Source organism: Neofelis nebulosa, chromosome 5 (assembly GCF_028018385.1).
Source record: "Neofelis nebulosa isolate mNeoNeb1 chromosome 5, mNeoNeb1.pri, whole genome shotgun sequence".
NCBI classification, from domain to species: domain Eukaryota; kingdom Metazoa; phylum Chordata; class Mammalia; order Carnivora; family Felidae; genus Neofelis; species Neofelis nebulosa.
The window spans coordinates 70,463,872-70,480,604 of record NC_080786.1 but is presented as its reverse complement, the minus strand read 5'-3'; the positions used below and the strand labels follow the sequence as shown (position 1 = coordinate 70,480,604).

The following is a 16,733-nucleotide window of genomic DNA, read 5'->3' as shown; positions in this document are numbered from 1 at the left end:
CTCTAATAGAAAATCGAGACTTTGTGGGGCGCCTGGCTGGCGCAGTCGGTTAAGCGTCCGACTTCAGCCAGGTCACGATCTTGCGGTCCGTGAGTTCGAGCCCCGCGTCAGGCTCTGGGCTGATGGCTCGGAGCCTGGAGCCTGTTTCCGATTCCGTGTCTCCCTCTCTCTCTGCCCCTCCCCCGTTCATGCTCTGTCTCTCTCTGTCCCAAAAATAAATAAAAAACGTTGAAAAAAAAAAATTTAAAAAAAAAAAAAAAAAAAAGAAAATCGAGACTTTGAAAACAGAGGTATTGCCATCATATTTATCTTTGTAATTCCCGTCTCTAAAAACCACCTCAGTCTTCTGATCTCTATCCTGTATGTTGTTCAATATACACACGATATATCTTAAATGACTGCTTGAGTTAATTTAATTAATTAATTAAATGAATTAATATGATAGATGAGGTGCAGGCCCATCAGCTGCAACAAACCTTATGCCTCTGATATTCCTCCACCCTACTGTGAATTTGAACATAATCTTTGGAGTACTCGCACCTGGGAACCACGTGACGAATGGCTTACCTGGGTAAGGGACCTGGTCAGGGCTCAAGGTATTTTATACAAATCGATCCATTACCTTGGCCTTTGCTCTTTCCTCTCATTTCTTAGGCATTTTAAAATTGAAAATAAAAACATCTAAATTTGTGAAAATAGAAGCAGAATGTCTTCAATAGATTTAGCTCAGTTGGACAATCTCTCCTGAGCCTGGCACTGTGCTCTGGAAATTAAGCTGCAAAATGGGATGTAGATGTTGCCCTCTAGAAATCTGTAGAGAGAGTAAAGAAGAAATGATATGCACAAGGTGTGGTGGGGCTGTGTGGGAAAGAAAGAGTGCTTACAACTGACTACAGGTGACGGTGTTTTCTGGAAGTTTCCTCAAAGAAAATGACATCTGACTTGAGCCTGACAATGTGGGTGAAGTGCTGAAAGGCCAGGACAATCATTACCATTGAAGAGCACTCATTCTGGATCTCTTCCTTCCCATATGGTAACAGAAGGGATTCTACAAAATGAGTCTTAGCTTCACTGAGTTCTACAAGAATCATGGTATATTAACCCAAGGCATTAAAGTATTGCCTAAGGAGATCCTAGTAACAACTTTTAGGTCTCTCTTGCTCCTTTAAATTTCAGAGAAAAGCCCATACACTATGGTAAAAAGCATGGGATTTGGCATCAGACAAGATTTGGGTTCAGATCTCTGCTGTGCCACTTGAGCAAGTTATTTAACCTTTATAAACCTCAGTTTCTTTATCATTAATATGAGGATTAGAATGGTATTTAACTCATTAGGATTTTGTTAGGATTAAGTGGCATAATACATGAAAGGGGCTTTACCTAATGCCTTGCTCACAGAAAGCACCGAATAAACATAAGCTATTGTCATTACAAGGAATATCACCCCTCAACTACTATATTTCTCTTCTCTAGATCATGCATTGCTCAAGAACACACAAACTGCTAAGGCAAAATATTTAGTTTTAAAACATCGATTTGACTTACCACTGTTAATAAGAGGAAAGGTGATTTAAATGTACCCAACTCCTCCATGAGTGGAATCATGTTGAAAATTAAATTGGGGTTACAGTGCCTCCCTCACTACCCCCAGAGGCAACCCTACATGGTTGCCTCCTCTTGTTCCCAGCAGCAGTGATAGCTAGGATTGCTTTACAGGGCCTCACATCGACCATCTGGGATTACTAAGGAAATCATCAGGCTTGGGAGGGTCTCTGTTTAGACTTGAACAATCTGTATAAGCTTGGACTCTCGACCAGAAATGTGGCTCATTATGCTGCTAGACTATTAACTATCAACTTTCATTTTGAAATATAAATTCTGCTCTCTTGGCTGCCCCACTGATCTGGTTATGATGTGCTGTGCGTAATGGAAAAGTACAAAGGGAAAAGATGGAAATTTAAAGACTTACTAAAACTACAACAGCCATTGATGACAACTCCAATCTCTGCATGCAAATGAATTCCTTTTGCCGAACATCAATGTTCCAATTTAATCCATTGCTCCAATTTTAAATATGTTTAATTAGGTATGTAATGTTCCTGCTATTATTCCAATGGCTTTTTTTTCCTTTCCAGGCACTTATTCTTATTTGGGGTTTCTCTCATCTTTTTATTTGTTACTCTAATTTTTTTTTCTTTTTCTTTTATTTATGTTTTTCCCAGTTTAGATTTTTTTTTGGGGGGGGGGTTGGGGGGAAGAGGAAGAACACAAAGAATGTTTGAAAGGATATTGTGCTAAGATTTTAGTTTAGCATTAACAACAACAACAACAACAACAAAAAAACATATTCTGATCCATCCAAGGGCATACACACACAAAAAAACATTGCCAAACTGAAACAAAACAAAACAAAAACTATGTGCCATGCATTGCACTAGGCACCAAACATAGTAAAAATGAATAGAGTATGCTTCCTATCTTATTAGAGGGGTCCTTATTGATGAGGCTTATGTTTGTTATTCTGGGGTTTTACCTGGTTCCTTAATTTTCATGAAAGGTACCCAACTATTTTTGTCAATGGCTCCAGCTTGCTGAGGACTAAGGGGTTAACCATTTACTGCTGATCTTTCCTGCAGAAAACTACCAATTGAATATGGGGGGTAATATTAGATTTAAATAATAGCATGCAATATTTCCATATTACATAAAATTTCCCCATGCATTTAATAGCATTCGTATACCTAATAGAGCTGTATAGCCTAGCAATGCACTTAACTTGTAATAGGTTTCTCATTTTTAATTTCTTTATAACCCATGGGCTCTTCTACAGCTTCAGTTGCTTTTACTGATCTTAGTATGGCTTCTCTTTTATCTCTTCCAAATTGTTACATCACCTTCACCTGTAGGTCCCATACCTTAGATTGAACCACTGCTCATTTCAACATGTCTCTGTCTTAAAGTATTCCCTATAGCAAACCAATACCTAACTACAGATGGATATCTAGATATTGCAGAGCCATCTTTCCTCATTTGTAAAGGTAAGTTTTCCTATTTCCCAAAGGACTCACTGCAACCTTAACCCTAAACAATCCTTTGTCTTAAAATCCAAAGAACACTTTGCCTCTGATTTTGAAAAAAAGGCCAGTAACTGTAGGAGAAACTATTTTTGCAAAGTTGCTTCCCGTGTGACAACAAAGTGTTCTAGTTTCTCTGAATCTCAGTCTCACTGCTCTGTTTCTTTTTGTATAGTATCCAATCTTATCCTACTTTTATTTTTAAATTCATTCAGTAGATCACTCTAATTCTAAGAACCTTCTAAACAAACCTGATCTAACTAAAAACCCAACTTTAAATTCTCATATCCAGGCTTCCTTAAATCCATGCCTAACCTATATGTTTCAAAAAAAAAAAAAAGTTTGCTTTAGCATCTGCATTGATCCAGCTGATGTTCATATCTGTAATTGGATTGATCATGGGGTGATCATGGAGATTTCTCATCCCCACAGTTTGAATGAAGCTGGGTCAGCACAATCTACTTGGGTCCATTAGGAATCTGTGATACCTGGGGTACAAGGGCAGCTGGGAGGCAGTGAAAAAACTCAATGTTACATTCCCCACTGTTAGGCCTTAAGGAGTTTCTTGGAAGGTATACATCAGAATTTCTTGAGAATCCAAAAGGCTGATATGAGTAATTGCTCTGTGTGGGAAAGATGTGGACAAGGAAAAACATGTACGCTGGGGAAAGAAAAAAACAAAACAAACAAGCAAACAAACAAACAAACAAAAAAAAAAAAACCACTGTCTTGCTGCTTAACCAAAGTAAATCTAATCCCTTTAAAGCTGATCCAAAATTTATAATAAAGTTGTACCTAAGGAAATGGTCAATCTAATCATTTCCTCAAGTCTACTTGATTTTTACCAATCACATTTCAAGGATTAAGGAAAACCAGTCGTAGTGGCTTGGATGTATTGCCAATAAACTTACTTTTTATAACCATCCCTTTGTAGAAAAAGTAAGCAAGTTTTCCTGAAGAGAATAGGTCTTAGGAAAGGGATGATTAAGAAGATATTTTTAACATGCTTTTGATTAACAACTAATGATGGAACAAATACCTTCTCAGGGCTTATAGTCTTCTTCCTAGATTTGTCCTTAAATAGCCCATCTGCTTCCTCCTGACCCCCAGCTCTTTTACTCTGTCTTATTCTATTTCCTGTGGTTTCATAATATCTTCATTATTTGCTACCACATTACCTTCAAAATAGCTTCCAGAAATGACTCCATAGAATTTTGTGAATCAAATTGGATTTAAATGGGTAAGGGACCTTTAAGTACACTCATTTCCTCCAGATAGATAGACAGGTAGATAGTTAGATTGATACTCAAAAGTCCATTTATTTCCGTAATTTTGGAATAAGTCTAGTACTAAAGAAGATGTTATGTAAGAATCCCCAAAGGTAGCTCTAAATCGTAAGTCAAATTTGCAATATCTGACCCCAAGAGCTAATTCCAATATGGTTCAATGTCAAATATCCCCATCGACTAAGATCTCTTACCTGATGGGCTCACCTATTCAACATAAAAGTCTTTTATGTAGTATTGAATATATAAAGGATCATTTAATCCTTACATATAATACATGCTTCAAACCTTTGCTGTTATATTTCTATCTCTATCTCCAAGTAACAGCCACTGTTAATTACATTTAGTCTTTCAGAAGGAGACTTGTGTAAGGTGATGATTATTCAGCATCCATTTCTCAAGCAAAATGGGAAAGATTATCTGCTATCTTTAAAATTATGAATTGTGCTTCTATTAATGTGTTTTCTTTGTACATCAACTTCTGAAAGAATTCTGATGCATTTTACCTATTACCTTAATTCTAGTGGAAAGAATAAGCAGGATGCTATGGCTGTGAATTAACTATTTAGTGCCCAACATATGCAAAATATTATATATTGCTAGGTTGGTAATTACTTTAAAATTCTTCTCAAAACATTGTGATGCACCTGCTTTTTCAAAAAACCTTACCCCCCTGGGGCACCTGGTTGGCTCACTCGGTTAAGCGTCAGACTTGGGCTCAGGTCATAGTCTTGTGGTTCGTGAGTTCGGGCCCCACGATGGGCTCTGTGTTAACAAACAGCTCAGAGCCTGGAGCCTCCTTCGGATTCTGTGTGTGTGTGTGTCTCTCTCTCCCCCTCCCCTGCTCATGCTCTGCCTCTCTCTGTCTCTCAAAAATAAATAAATGTTAAAAATTTTTTTAAAACCTTTCCCCCCTTTTTTCCTCACACCTGTAAAAAGAGTTACAAATACATAATAAATGTTAGTGATCCTTGCAGCGCTCATTGACTAAAGAGGGAATGAAAAATGGAAATTGTCCCCCTTCATTACCATAATACACTGCAATACATTTTTTGCAACAGCCATTCTCACTTGTTCTTTTCCAGAGCAGATTTAGAACATCAAACACAGAGGATGAGAAGAACGTCAGAGACCAGTAGATGTTCCACAAAGGCTGGTTTTGTGTATGTTGCCTGGACTCTCTGCATACTTAATGTATAGTCCTTGGTGACAAGACATTCTTATGAAGTGATGTGATTAAAGGGATAATAAAGTAGAGTTTTTTAATGTTATAGTGTAATACCAATTTTCATAAACTATGGACCATGGACCACTTACATAAGGAAAACCAGTGATTGCAGAAAATGCAGATTCTTGGATATCATCTCAGAACTAATGAATTCTAGTCTCCATGAGTAGTCTCCTGCATTTTTGGCAGACTTTCCATGTGAGTCATAAACATACTAAAGTTTAGGATTATTCCATGGGTGTGGTCAGCGAGTAATACTATGTTTACTGAAGAAGGCTGGGCTTAGTACTTAGTTAATAGTGTTAATAGGTATGAACAGGTAATAAAAATATTTGCAAATAGTGTTAATTATGTGTTATTGAAAGATTAACAGTCATTGGATGCAGTTGGAGGAAGAAAAGTGATTATGCAAAACATTTCTCAAACTTCACTGTGCATACCGATCAGCTAGGGATCTTATTGAAATGAAGATCCTGATTCAGTAGTTCTTGGGTATGACTTGAGACTCTACATTTCTACCAAATTCCCAGGGGATATTGGAGCTACTGGTCTGGGAATCACAGTCTGAGTAGCAAGGATTAAGAAGGCTTAAGGTTTAAAAGAAAGTTCCCAAGAACCTCTGGTGAATAGTTACTTCAAATAGTTATTTGAAGTAGTATATTGAAAAATATACTATGTTGAAAAATAGTATATTGAAAAAATATACTATAACTATACAGTTATAGTTTACTGAGCAGGCTCCAAAATTTCTAATGGAAACCCAAAAAGGGATTTTTCAATTTGAGGCCCAGGAAATATGAACACCTTTGGAACTGTTTCCTTAACTTACCTATGTTCTGTTTGTTTCCTATCAGATGTGATCTGGGTTGGGAGAGTCATAAATATAAACTGTTTTTCCATCCAGAAGGGAAAATTAACACATTTCAAAAATGTCTGCAAAAGTTGCAGCATTTAATGGAGATAAATATAAGAGAGAGTGCATGAAATAATTCAGGAAGAATATGAGAGGAGAGAAGAAGATAGAAGGCAATTGGAATCAATAAATTGATAAGTTGACCAATATAAACTAAAATAATAACCAGAGAATTAAGCTTATATGAGAGGCATTGCATGAAGAAATTAAAAAATTTAATTCCCAAACAGTCTTATGAACAAAGTATACTTTACTGTTTATGAAATAAGGTTCAGGGATGTTTTCCTAAGATCATACCAGGTAGCTGGTCATGGAAGAACCAGGACTCCACTTCTCTGACTCCCAAGTCTCTAATCCTTCTATTCTACCAAACTGCCTCCCTCCAGGAAGGGAAAGGAAAGGAAAGGAAAGGAAAGGAAAGGAAAGGAAAGGAAAGGAAGAGAGAGGAGAGGAGAGGAAGGGAAGAGAGAGGAGAGGAGAAGAGAAGAGAGGAGAGGAGAGGAGAGGTGGGGAGGGGAGGAGAGGAGAGGGGTGGGGAGGGGAGGAGAGGAGAGGAGGGGAGAAGAGAAGAGAAAGAAGAGAAGAGAGAAGAGAAGAGAAGAGAAGAGAAGAGAAGAAGAGAAGAGAAGGAAAAGAAAAAGATAGCACTATCAGAGTTGTCCAGCAACCATGCCATACTTTATTTCCCCAGAACATGCATTCTACATAGGGATTGATACTGATTGCCACAACAGTAAAGATTGAATCTTAGGAGGAGCTGAAAAAAACCTTAGTTATCACAATGGTTGGAGGGCCATGGTGCATAAATAGATGAAAGGTATTAAAATACCACAGGGGATGAAGGAAGTGGTTAGGAAAAAAATCCTAAAAAGGCTCCTGTTGGGGTGGGGCAGTGGTGCAGGAAGGGAAAATTGATAACAAAAAAAGAGATTGAGAAACATAACATAGGGGGTGGTGTTCAACCTCAAAAGAAACACTAACTTCCTTCAGCATCACCAAAGACAATAGTGATGACCCACAGATTGGAGCATATGGGTGTTATCCATCACCAACCAAGGAAAATGCAACTCACAGGGTGGTAGATGACTCCATATTGAGGGCAACCATGTTAACCATTCATATGGCTGACAAGGCTAATGTAGAATTCTGCTGCATTCCACAAACAACTTATTCAGAAAAGAAAAAAAAATGTAAGAAGAAAGGAAAGAAAAAGCTGATAGCATTATTCTTTAGTAGGTACCATTTTCCTAGTAAAAACAGAGTATTGTCTACAGTTGTCACGTAGAGTTCATCTGATCCAAGTATCTACTCAAAACAGTACCATAAATCATCTGCTTACTCAGTACTTTACAAGAAAATAAAAGGGATTAATTAAGTGATAGCAACTGATCCCACATGATAGAATGAGAATTGCATGCAGCTTTTTAAACAGTTTAGATATGAGCTAGACTAGCTATGAATGGAAAGGGGTAGGAGTATGAGCCCTTTGCTTTCTGTTAAAGAACTCTTTGTAAAGAAAGACAGACTGAGACACATGCATGTGGTTCATTCACAGTGCCATATTCTGGAAGAATAATTATGAATACAGGACATCATCTGTCCCTCAGCTTATTCTCCCAACCTGGAATATCAGGAATAAAAACAAAACAAAACAAAACAAAACCAACAACAACAAGAAATGATGATCTACAAATTCTGAGTGAAGGAGTTCTGTCTTGGGAGTAAAAGCTGCAAGTCCAATGGAAAAAAACTTGTTTCCTTCACAGGCAGTATAGGATGAGTTGTTTTAGAACCCATATACAGAAATGTGACACCCAGGCTAGGAAGTGGAGTTCTTCCTTGTCTAGCAGAAAATGCTGGCTGATCTTGCTACATCAGGAGAACTGATGCATCAGTTGCACAGCAATATTTTTTTGGCAGAGTGGAACAGCTTCTGAACAACATGGTGTTGGCACAGCATTATTTTGGCAAGTCACAGTGGAAAGTGGTGTGAATAATAATGGTAGCAGTTTCAAAAGGATCCAAAGGCAACAGACATCATGTAACAAAGGCAGAGCTAGCATAGCAGAAGAGGAAAACAGTATGTTCCTGAGAACTGGGCCTGTGAACCCAATGAATGAAATGACTTCTAGGGGTTCTACAAGATAAATGGAGAGAGTTGGAGGGTAGATGGAGATCCTGTCAAACAAGAAGGTAAAACAGGGGCACCTGGGTGGCTCAGTGGGTTAAGCGCCTGACTCTTGATTTCAGTTCAGGTCATGATCTCACAGTTCATGGGATCAAGCCCTACATTGAGCCCCATGTCAGGCTCCACTCTGACAACATGGAGCCTGACTAAAATTCTCTCTCTCCCTGCCCCTTCCCTACCCCCTCAAAATAAATAAATAAACCTTTAAAAAAAGGAAGATAGAACAAAAGAGACTCATACCGTCATTATGATATTGCTTTTCTTTTCTTTTTTTCTTTTTTTTCCCTTTTTTTTTTTTTTTTTTTAGCTCATCAGGTTGGTCTGCCTTGGCCATGGGCAAAATGAATTGTATATAAAAACAAGCTACAAATAATATAGAGTATGTTTCTGAAGAGAACTTCTCTCCTTCTTTCTTGGGGTTATTGGTCATAAGCTGGGGTAAATGTCTCTTCTGCTCTGGTCTATATCCCCTTCTTTCATCAACAAGCTTTTCACCATCTGCTCACACCTTTCTGTGCCTGCTGCAGTCTAACCACTACTCTTTCTGAAATGGGCTTGTAATATCTTGTATGAAAGAGATAAAAGAAAAAAAAAACAGAAGCATATATAACCCTTCCCTCCTGCCATTCTGTCTTCTGCTTTTCAATAGGGGAGACATCATTTTCAGGGTTTGTCACTACTAACCTTTATTTTGTTCACTGGCATTAGAGAAGAAGAGAAATAAGGTCAGAAACTGAGATTGGACAGACTGCTCTAACTTTTATGTGAATAGATGAGAGAGTAATGACAGCAAAGAATGGACTAAAAGAAGAGAGGAGAATAAGAGAGAGAGAGAGGGAAAAAAAAAGATTACCAGAGTGCTTTAAGAAGCTACTATAAACATAAAAGCTACAATTATAAAATTACTAGAAGAAAACATTGGAGAAACTCTTTGATACTGTGAGTAGGCACACATTTTGTAGAGAGGACACAAAAAAACAGTAACTATAAAAGAAAAAAAAATGTAAACTAAACTTCACCACAATCAAAATCTTCTGTTCTTCAAAGGACATTATTAAGAAAATTAAGAACCAAGGAACAGGAAGGGAGAAAATATTTGCAACACGTCTGTATGACAAAGACTCCTTTGCATCATATGTAAGAAAGCCTTACAATTCCATAATTAAAAAAAAAACTCAATGTTTTAAAAGGGAAGATTCTGCCACAAAGGAAGATATACAGATGACCAGTAGCACTTGAAAAAATATTCAACATCATTAGGCATCCATAAAACACAAATAAAAACCCCTGCCCTAAAATAAAAAGGACCAAAATACCAAGTATTAGTGAGGATGTGGAGCAAGTAGAGCTCTTATATAAAGATAGGATATAATGGTGCAAACACTTCGGGAAGCAACTGGGCAGTTTCTGGCAAAGTTAAATACTAACTTACTGGATCACCTAAAAGAAATAAAAACATATGTCTAAAAAGGCTTGTGCAGGAAGGTTCATAGCTTTTCTCAAAACAGCTAAAATCTGGAAATAATGCCACAACCATGGAAGAATGGATTTAAAAAAATGGTATTTTCATAAAATCAAATACTACTCGCCAATGGAAGAGAAATGGACTACTGATACAACCAGGATGAAATTCCAACACATCATACTGAGCAAAAGGAGACAGACATTGTAGAATTATGTAAAGTTGTACGGAGTTCTAAGACAAAGCTATACAAGCTTCTAGAAATTTTTAAATTACCTAAGTGATTACATATCTACTTGATGGAGATGTTCTGGAATAGGAAAACTGATGAGATCAGTGGCTATAGGAGATCAGATCAGAGGCTACCTAGGGTGAGCAGGGGAACTTGACTGCCAAGGAGCATTTGTGAGCTCTCTGGGGTAATGAAAATGCTCATCACACTGTGTACAAAGAATATGTGCATTTCATTCTATGTAAATTTCATTCTGGTGAAGTTAACATAAATAAACAAGATAATTTTAGATAGTGATTAGTACTAGGAAGGAATCAGAAGAGAGTCAGGGGATAGAGAAGGGGAGTAGAAGTGGAGAAATTGACATTGGATGATGTGGCCAGAAAAGGCCTGGGGCCAACTCCTGATGATGACAGTCAACCAACAATCTGAGGATCCGAGCATGAGGGTTCCAGACAACAGAGAGATCTTGAGGCTGCAAACACATTTGGCATGTTCCCGGAACAGACTGAAGACTAGTGGTCAGGCTGAAACTTAGTGAAGGGGAAAAAGAATGGTAGAAGATGAAGTCAAAGTGGTAGTTCATGAGGAGCTGGAGAGCATACCTCTTCTAAATGTAAAGAGAAGCCCCTGGAGGGTGTTAAACAGGGAAATAACATAACCCAATTGACTATTTTAAAATCTCACTGTGGTGTTTTGTTTTGTTTTGTTTTGTTTTGTTTTGTTTACTGTGGTTCTTTTGAGGGATTTTTTTTTTTTTTTACTGTGGTTCTTTTGAGTTTTTTTTTTTTTTTAATGTTAGATGAATGTAAGGGGATCAAGAGAGAAGTAGCACGTGGACTTAGGAGGCTGTGGACACTGTGGCTTGGTCGAGGGTGGCAGAAGAAGAGATGGTGAATTAGATAAGTTAGGGTATGTATTAGAGGGCTTCTGACGCTTACATTTGGGGATAAAAGAGAGAAAGAATCTAGACATGGCCACTAAATTTAGTTCTTCATCTTCTGGGGGTGTGATGGTGCCATTTGTGGAAATAATGAAGATTTGGGGAAGAAAGATTGTGAAGAGTGTAAATTAAGTAAGTATTTAGACATGTATGTTGAAATTTTGGTAACATCAGGACTGGAGATTTAGGTGGGTGTCATCCTCACACAGATGGCATTTGAAACTGTGGGATTCAAAAGATCTCCTCCATAGAGGAAAGTGAAGGAGGCTAATGTCATAGGCAGAAAAGCAGGCCCCGAAACATTTGCAAGTCCTAATCCACAGAAACTGAGAATATGTTACCTTACATGACATGAGGGGACTTTGCAGATGTGAGTAAATTAAAGACCTTGAGATGGAGAGATATTCCTTGATTACCTAGGTAAATCCAACATAATTACAAGAGGCCTTCCAGGTGGAGAACTTTTCTTGGGTGTAGTCGGTAGGAGATGTGACTCTGTAAGCAGGTTTGGTGATAAATTAACATTGCCTGCTGTAAAGATAGGGAAGACATCAGTGAGCCAGAATGCAGGCAGCTCTAGAAAGTGGAAAATACAGGAAAATGGTTTTCTGCAACAGCATTCAGAAAGGAACGTAACCCTGACAGCACCTTTTTTTTTTATTATTATTATTTTTTTAACGTTTATTTTTGAGACAGAGAGAGACAGAGCATGAACGGGGGAGGGTCAGAGAGAGAGGGAGACACAGAATCCGAAGCAGGCTCCGGGCTCTGAACGGTCAGCACAGAGCCCGACACGGGGCTCGAACTCATGGACCGCGAGATCATGACCTGAGCTGAAGTCGGACACTTAGCCAACTGAGCCAGCCAGGCGCCCCTGACAGCACCTTGAGTTTAGTCCAAGAAGAACTGTCAGACTTCCGAGTAGTAACATAATAAAGTTTGCTATCTTAAGTCACTAAATTTGTGGTAGTTTTGTACAGCAACAATTAAACACTAAATATAGGGAAGGGCTCAGTTTCAGAAACATTGTAAAAAATATTTATTTGAGAGAGAGAGAGAGAGAGAATGCCTACCAAGGAGGGGCAGAGAAAGAGAGGGAGCAAGAGCATCCCAAGCAGACTCCACATTGTCACCACAGAGCCCACTGTGGGGCTGGAATCATGAACTGTGAGATCATGACCTGAGCCAAAATCAAGAGTCAGACACTTAAAAGACTGAGCCACCTGGGCACCCCAGGAACTTTCAGTATTTAGAGGCTCACACAAAAAGGACAGAGAAAAGCCTGAGAGCATGGGACCAATAAGAGAATTAGAAATCCAGAAGAGGGTGGCCTCATGAAAACCAAGAAGAGAAGAAGTGAATGACTGCACCAAATGTACCCAGGAGGCACAGCGCAGTAAGGGCAGGAAAACGACCATTGGATTCTCCAGCCAGCGGTGGGTGACACTCGCTGGTGTAGTATCAGTTTCAGTGGTGGGGCCAGAAGCCCATCTGAGCAAAGAACAGAGTGCGACAAGTGAAATGGGTGTGATGATTACCAACAACCATTGTAATGTGTTTTCTTGTGAAGGTGACCAGAGAAATGGGGCCTATATTTCTAGCTTGGACAATTGGGTAGATAGTAAACTTGGATAAAAGAAGGAGTAGTAATGAGGAGAAACTATGAGTTCAGGCATGAACATGTCATAATTGAGGTGCCCAAGGGTGGAGATGGCTAGGGGCCACTTGCGCATGCAGCTTAGGATTCACGGTGGACCCAGAGATGAAGGTTTCCAGATCACAGAGAAAGAAATGTTCATTTAAGTCCCAAGTGAGCATATGAGGTCAGTCAGAGACACTTAGAAGTACAGGGTAAGGGAAATAGCATTATGTGTAAACACAGTATTAACCTAGATAGAAATTTACAATTTATGAAGTGACAGTGTATGATCTGGCTAAAAATGAGGGGGAAAAGGTATCGATACTATTTTAGAAGCACACTTCAGAGCTTAGACATAAAAAGTAAGTGATCAATAAATCACATAACTGGTGCTGAGGAAGATAAAGTAGCTTCAACTATCAATACAGCTGCTGGAAGCCTTATTTTGTTAGAGGTAGAGTATCAAAAAGTTCTCGACATGCCCTGCTGATAGCTTCATGGCTCAAAGGCAAAGGAATAAAGGCAGAATGAAAGGACTTGCTATTGGCACCTAATTCTGATCAACAATGAGAACTTGTGGGAACCTGGAGAGAAAAATGATTATGTCATCTTTAAGTTCATAACAATGTAAAAGAAAAATAATACTGTGCAGTTATTAAGGGTATACCTCTAAAGCTCAACTTGCTGGGTTTAAATTCTACCTCTAACACTAGCTGGATAGATTTAAGCATGTGCTTAATCACTCTATGGCTCAGTTTCCTCTTTTGTAAATAGGAATGATCAAAATAGTTGATTTCGTGGGGTTGCTGAGACAACTGAATGAATGACTACTACTTGTAAAGTATTCAGGAAAGTGCACAATAAAAATATGCAATAAATGTATATAGTAATAGTAATGATATTAACTGATGTGTAGCTTAAATTTCAGGGAAGTTACTTTTAATTTTTTTAATGTTTATTTATTTTTGAGAGACAGAGAGAGACAGAGAGAGGGAGACAGAGTGTAAGTGGGGGAGGGACAGAAAGGGATGGAGACACAGAATCCGAAGTAGGCTCCAGGCTCGGAGCTGTCAGCACAGAGCCTGACGCGCGGGGCTCAAACTCACAAACTGCGAGATCATGACCTGAGCCAAAGACAGACGCTTAACCAATTGAGCCACCCAAGCACCCCAAAGTTACTTTTGAAAAATCTGTTGAGAAGGTGCATTCTCTAATGCACAGAGGATGGGTAATGAAGTTGTCAGGGGGTAATCCCATGTCACTGAGTGTCAGAGGATACTCACTTCTGACACCATCCAGGTCACCCACCCCTGGAAGCAGGGTGAGTATAGTAACCTGCAGTAGTCAAGAGAAGGAAGCATCAGAAGGTTACTTAAAGTCACTTATTCGAGAGAGACCAAATGTCAAAATGAGGGAATCAAATTCAGTCAACAAGTCTCAGGTGCAAGGTTAGGGTAGAGGCATGGGATAAAGCTAAAAGATGAAGACTCTGGAGCAGAGGAAGTAACAAGAGTGGGAAGAAGCTAGGGGCGCCTGGGTGGCTCAGTCGGTTGACGGTCTGACTTCCACTCAGGTGTCGATCTCACGGTTTGTGGGTTCTGTGCTGGCAACTCAGAGCCTGGAGCCTGCTTTGGATTCTGTGTCTCCCTGTCTCTCTGCCCCTCCCCTACTCGTGCTCTCTCTATGTCTCTCAAATATAAATAAAAGTGTGTGTGTGTGTGTGTGTGTGTGTGTGTGTGTATATATATATAAAGAGTGGGATGAAGCTAAAGGGCGCATGATGACTGAACACCTGGGACCTCATGTTTTCAAAGCCTGTTTTGTGTCCTCAGCCATATGGTGTGACTGACGATCATGGAGATTTTAAAATTCAATAAAATTAAATTCTTACTATGTGATCACCAAGATCCCAAGACTGTGGCACCTGGGTGGCTCAGTCAGCTATGTGTCTGACTCTTGGACTCTTGGTTTCGGCTCAGGTCGTGATCTCACAGCTTCCCGGGATTGAGCCTCATAGCACGTTCTGTGCTGGCAACATGGAGCCTGCTTGGGATTCTCTCTGTCCCTCTATCTGCCCTCCCCAACTGCGCTCTGTCTCTGTCTCTCTCAAAATAAATAAACTTCAAACAAACACACACACACACACACAAAAACACAAAGATCCCAGGAGACAGTAGAGGACTCTGCTGGGAAACAAGCAAAATGCAAAATATTCTTTTATTTCACACACATCTGTAACCACACACAAACACAGACACACACATAGACACACAAGACACACTCATACACACATCTACCTCATAAAGTTGGTGACAGCAGGAGTTAGAGCTATGGAAGATACTTATTAAGAAAGTTGAAATCCAAATGCCAAACCTGAGAGGGGATGAAATGGAAAAATAAACTAATTTTATGTGTCAATTTAACTGGCTCTGAGGCACCCAGATTAAACATTGTTTCTGGGTGTATCTATGGAGAGTAATTCTGGATGAGATTATTGTTCGAACACAATCAAATTGTGTCCTCAGACATTATTTGAACAGATTATTGTTTGAATCTCTGGATGAGATTATTGGTTGAGTCTGCAAAGTAGATTGTCCTCCCCCATGTGGGTGAGCACCATCCAATCAACTCAGGGCTTGAATGAAACAAAAGGCAAGGCGGAGAATGGAGGAATTCACTCTCTTTCTTGTCTCACTGCTTAGCTGGGACATCTCATCTGATTTCCTCCAGTTATCCTCATATTGGAATTTTCACCAGTGAATCTTCTGGTTCTCAGGGATTTGTACTTGCACTGAATTACTACCGCTTGCTTTTCTGGGTCGCCAGTTTGCAGATGGCAGATTGGTGGACCTCTCAGCTTCCATAATTATGTGGGCCAATTCCTTATTTTTTTCTATACATACTACTGGTTCTGCTTCTTTGGAGAAGCTTGAGAAATGAAAGTGGATATAGAAAAAAGAATGAAAACTAGAGGTCTCAGACTGAATTCATCTCACTAAGTTTTGTTATTTGTGATTTACATTGGGGTATTGACCTGAATAAAAATTTTATTAATGTCTTACAATAAAAATTCTGGAGATCTCTCTCTCTCACTCTAGTTCTTTTTCTCTCTCACACACACACAAACACACACGCACACACATTTTCAGCTTTTTAAAAATCAGAGGATTTTACCACAGTGAGTCATCAGTCCATTGTGGAGATCAGTTGAAGATAGATGAGTAATTGCTGCCCTCTTTGTAGGTGGGCCCCTGGGCTCTCCAATTCTTCACCTTTTACCAGCTGGTCACTGCAGGTTTTGAGTTTGTGAACCATGGTCAACGCTGAGTCAAGGAAAAGAGCGTAACACCTGAAGCTGTTGGCAAAGAAGGAGAAGGTATCCAAAAAGAGAAAAGCAGTTAGCAAGTGGACTGACCTGGTTTCAAGGGCCACAGATATAAAACTTCTGTAGTTGCAAAGGATACTCTTTGATGAGGTCACATTTTAAAGCAAAATAAGAATTTTTAAAGAGAAGGAAGGGACATAAAACTAAATATTAAATCGGAAGAACAGTTTAGATATCTAAGGAGGTTGAATAAGCAAAGTGAGTTCAACTTTGGAAAACTTTCTGAAGACAAAATGGTGGACTGTTTTCCTTTTTGCTAAGTTCTGTGCAAGAAGGAGATGAAGGAAGGCAATCTGCTGGTAACAGATGGCACACACAACGCTAACAGACGACAAAAAGCAAACAAGACTAATCAACCAACTCCTATTTAGTTTTCATCTTCT

The 16,733-nt window shown here is 39.1% G+C and overlaps 1 long non-coding RNA gene across 1 annotated transcript in view; it reads right to left on the bottom strand.

Moving 5' to 3' along the window:
• The window catches only part of LOC131512182 (uncharacterized), a 57,343-nt gene extending 40,819 nt beyond the window's left edge, over positions 1-16,524 (bottom strand). The window contains exon 1 of the long non-coding RNA XR_009262015.1: positions 16,140-16,524. This is a non-coding gene — a long non-coding RNA (uncharacterized LOC131512182). The remainder of the gene's footprint in view (positions 1-16,139) is intronic.
• Positions 16,525-16,733: the final 209 nt, after the last annotated feature.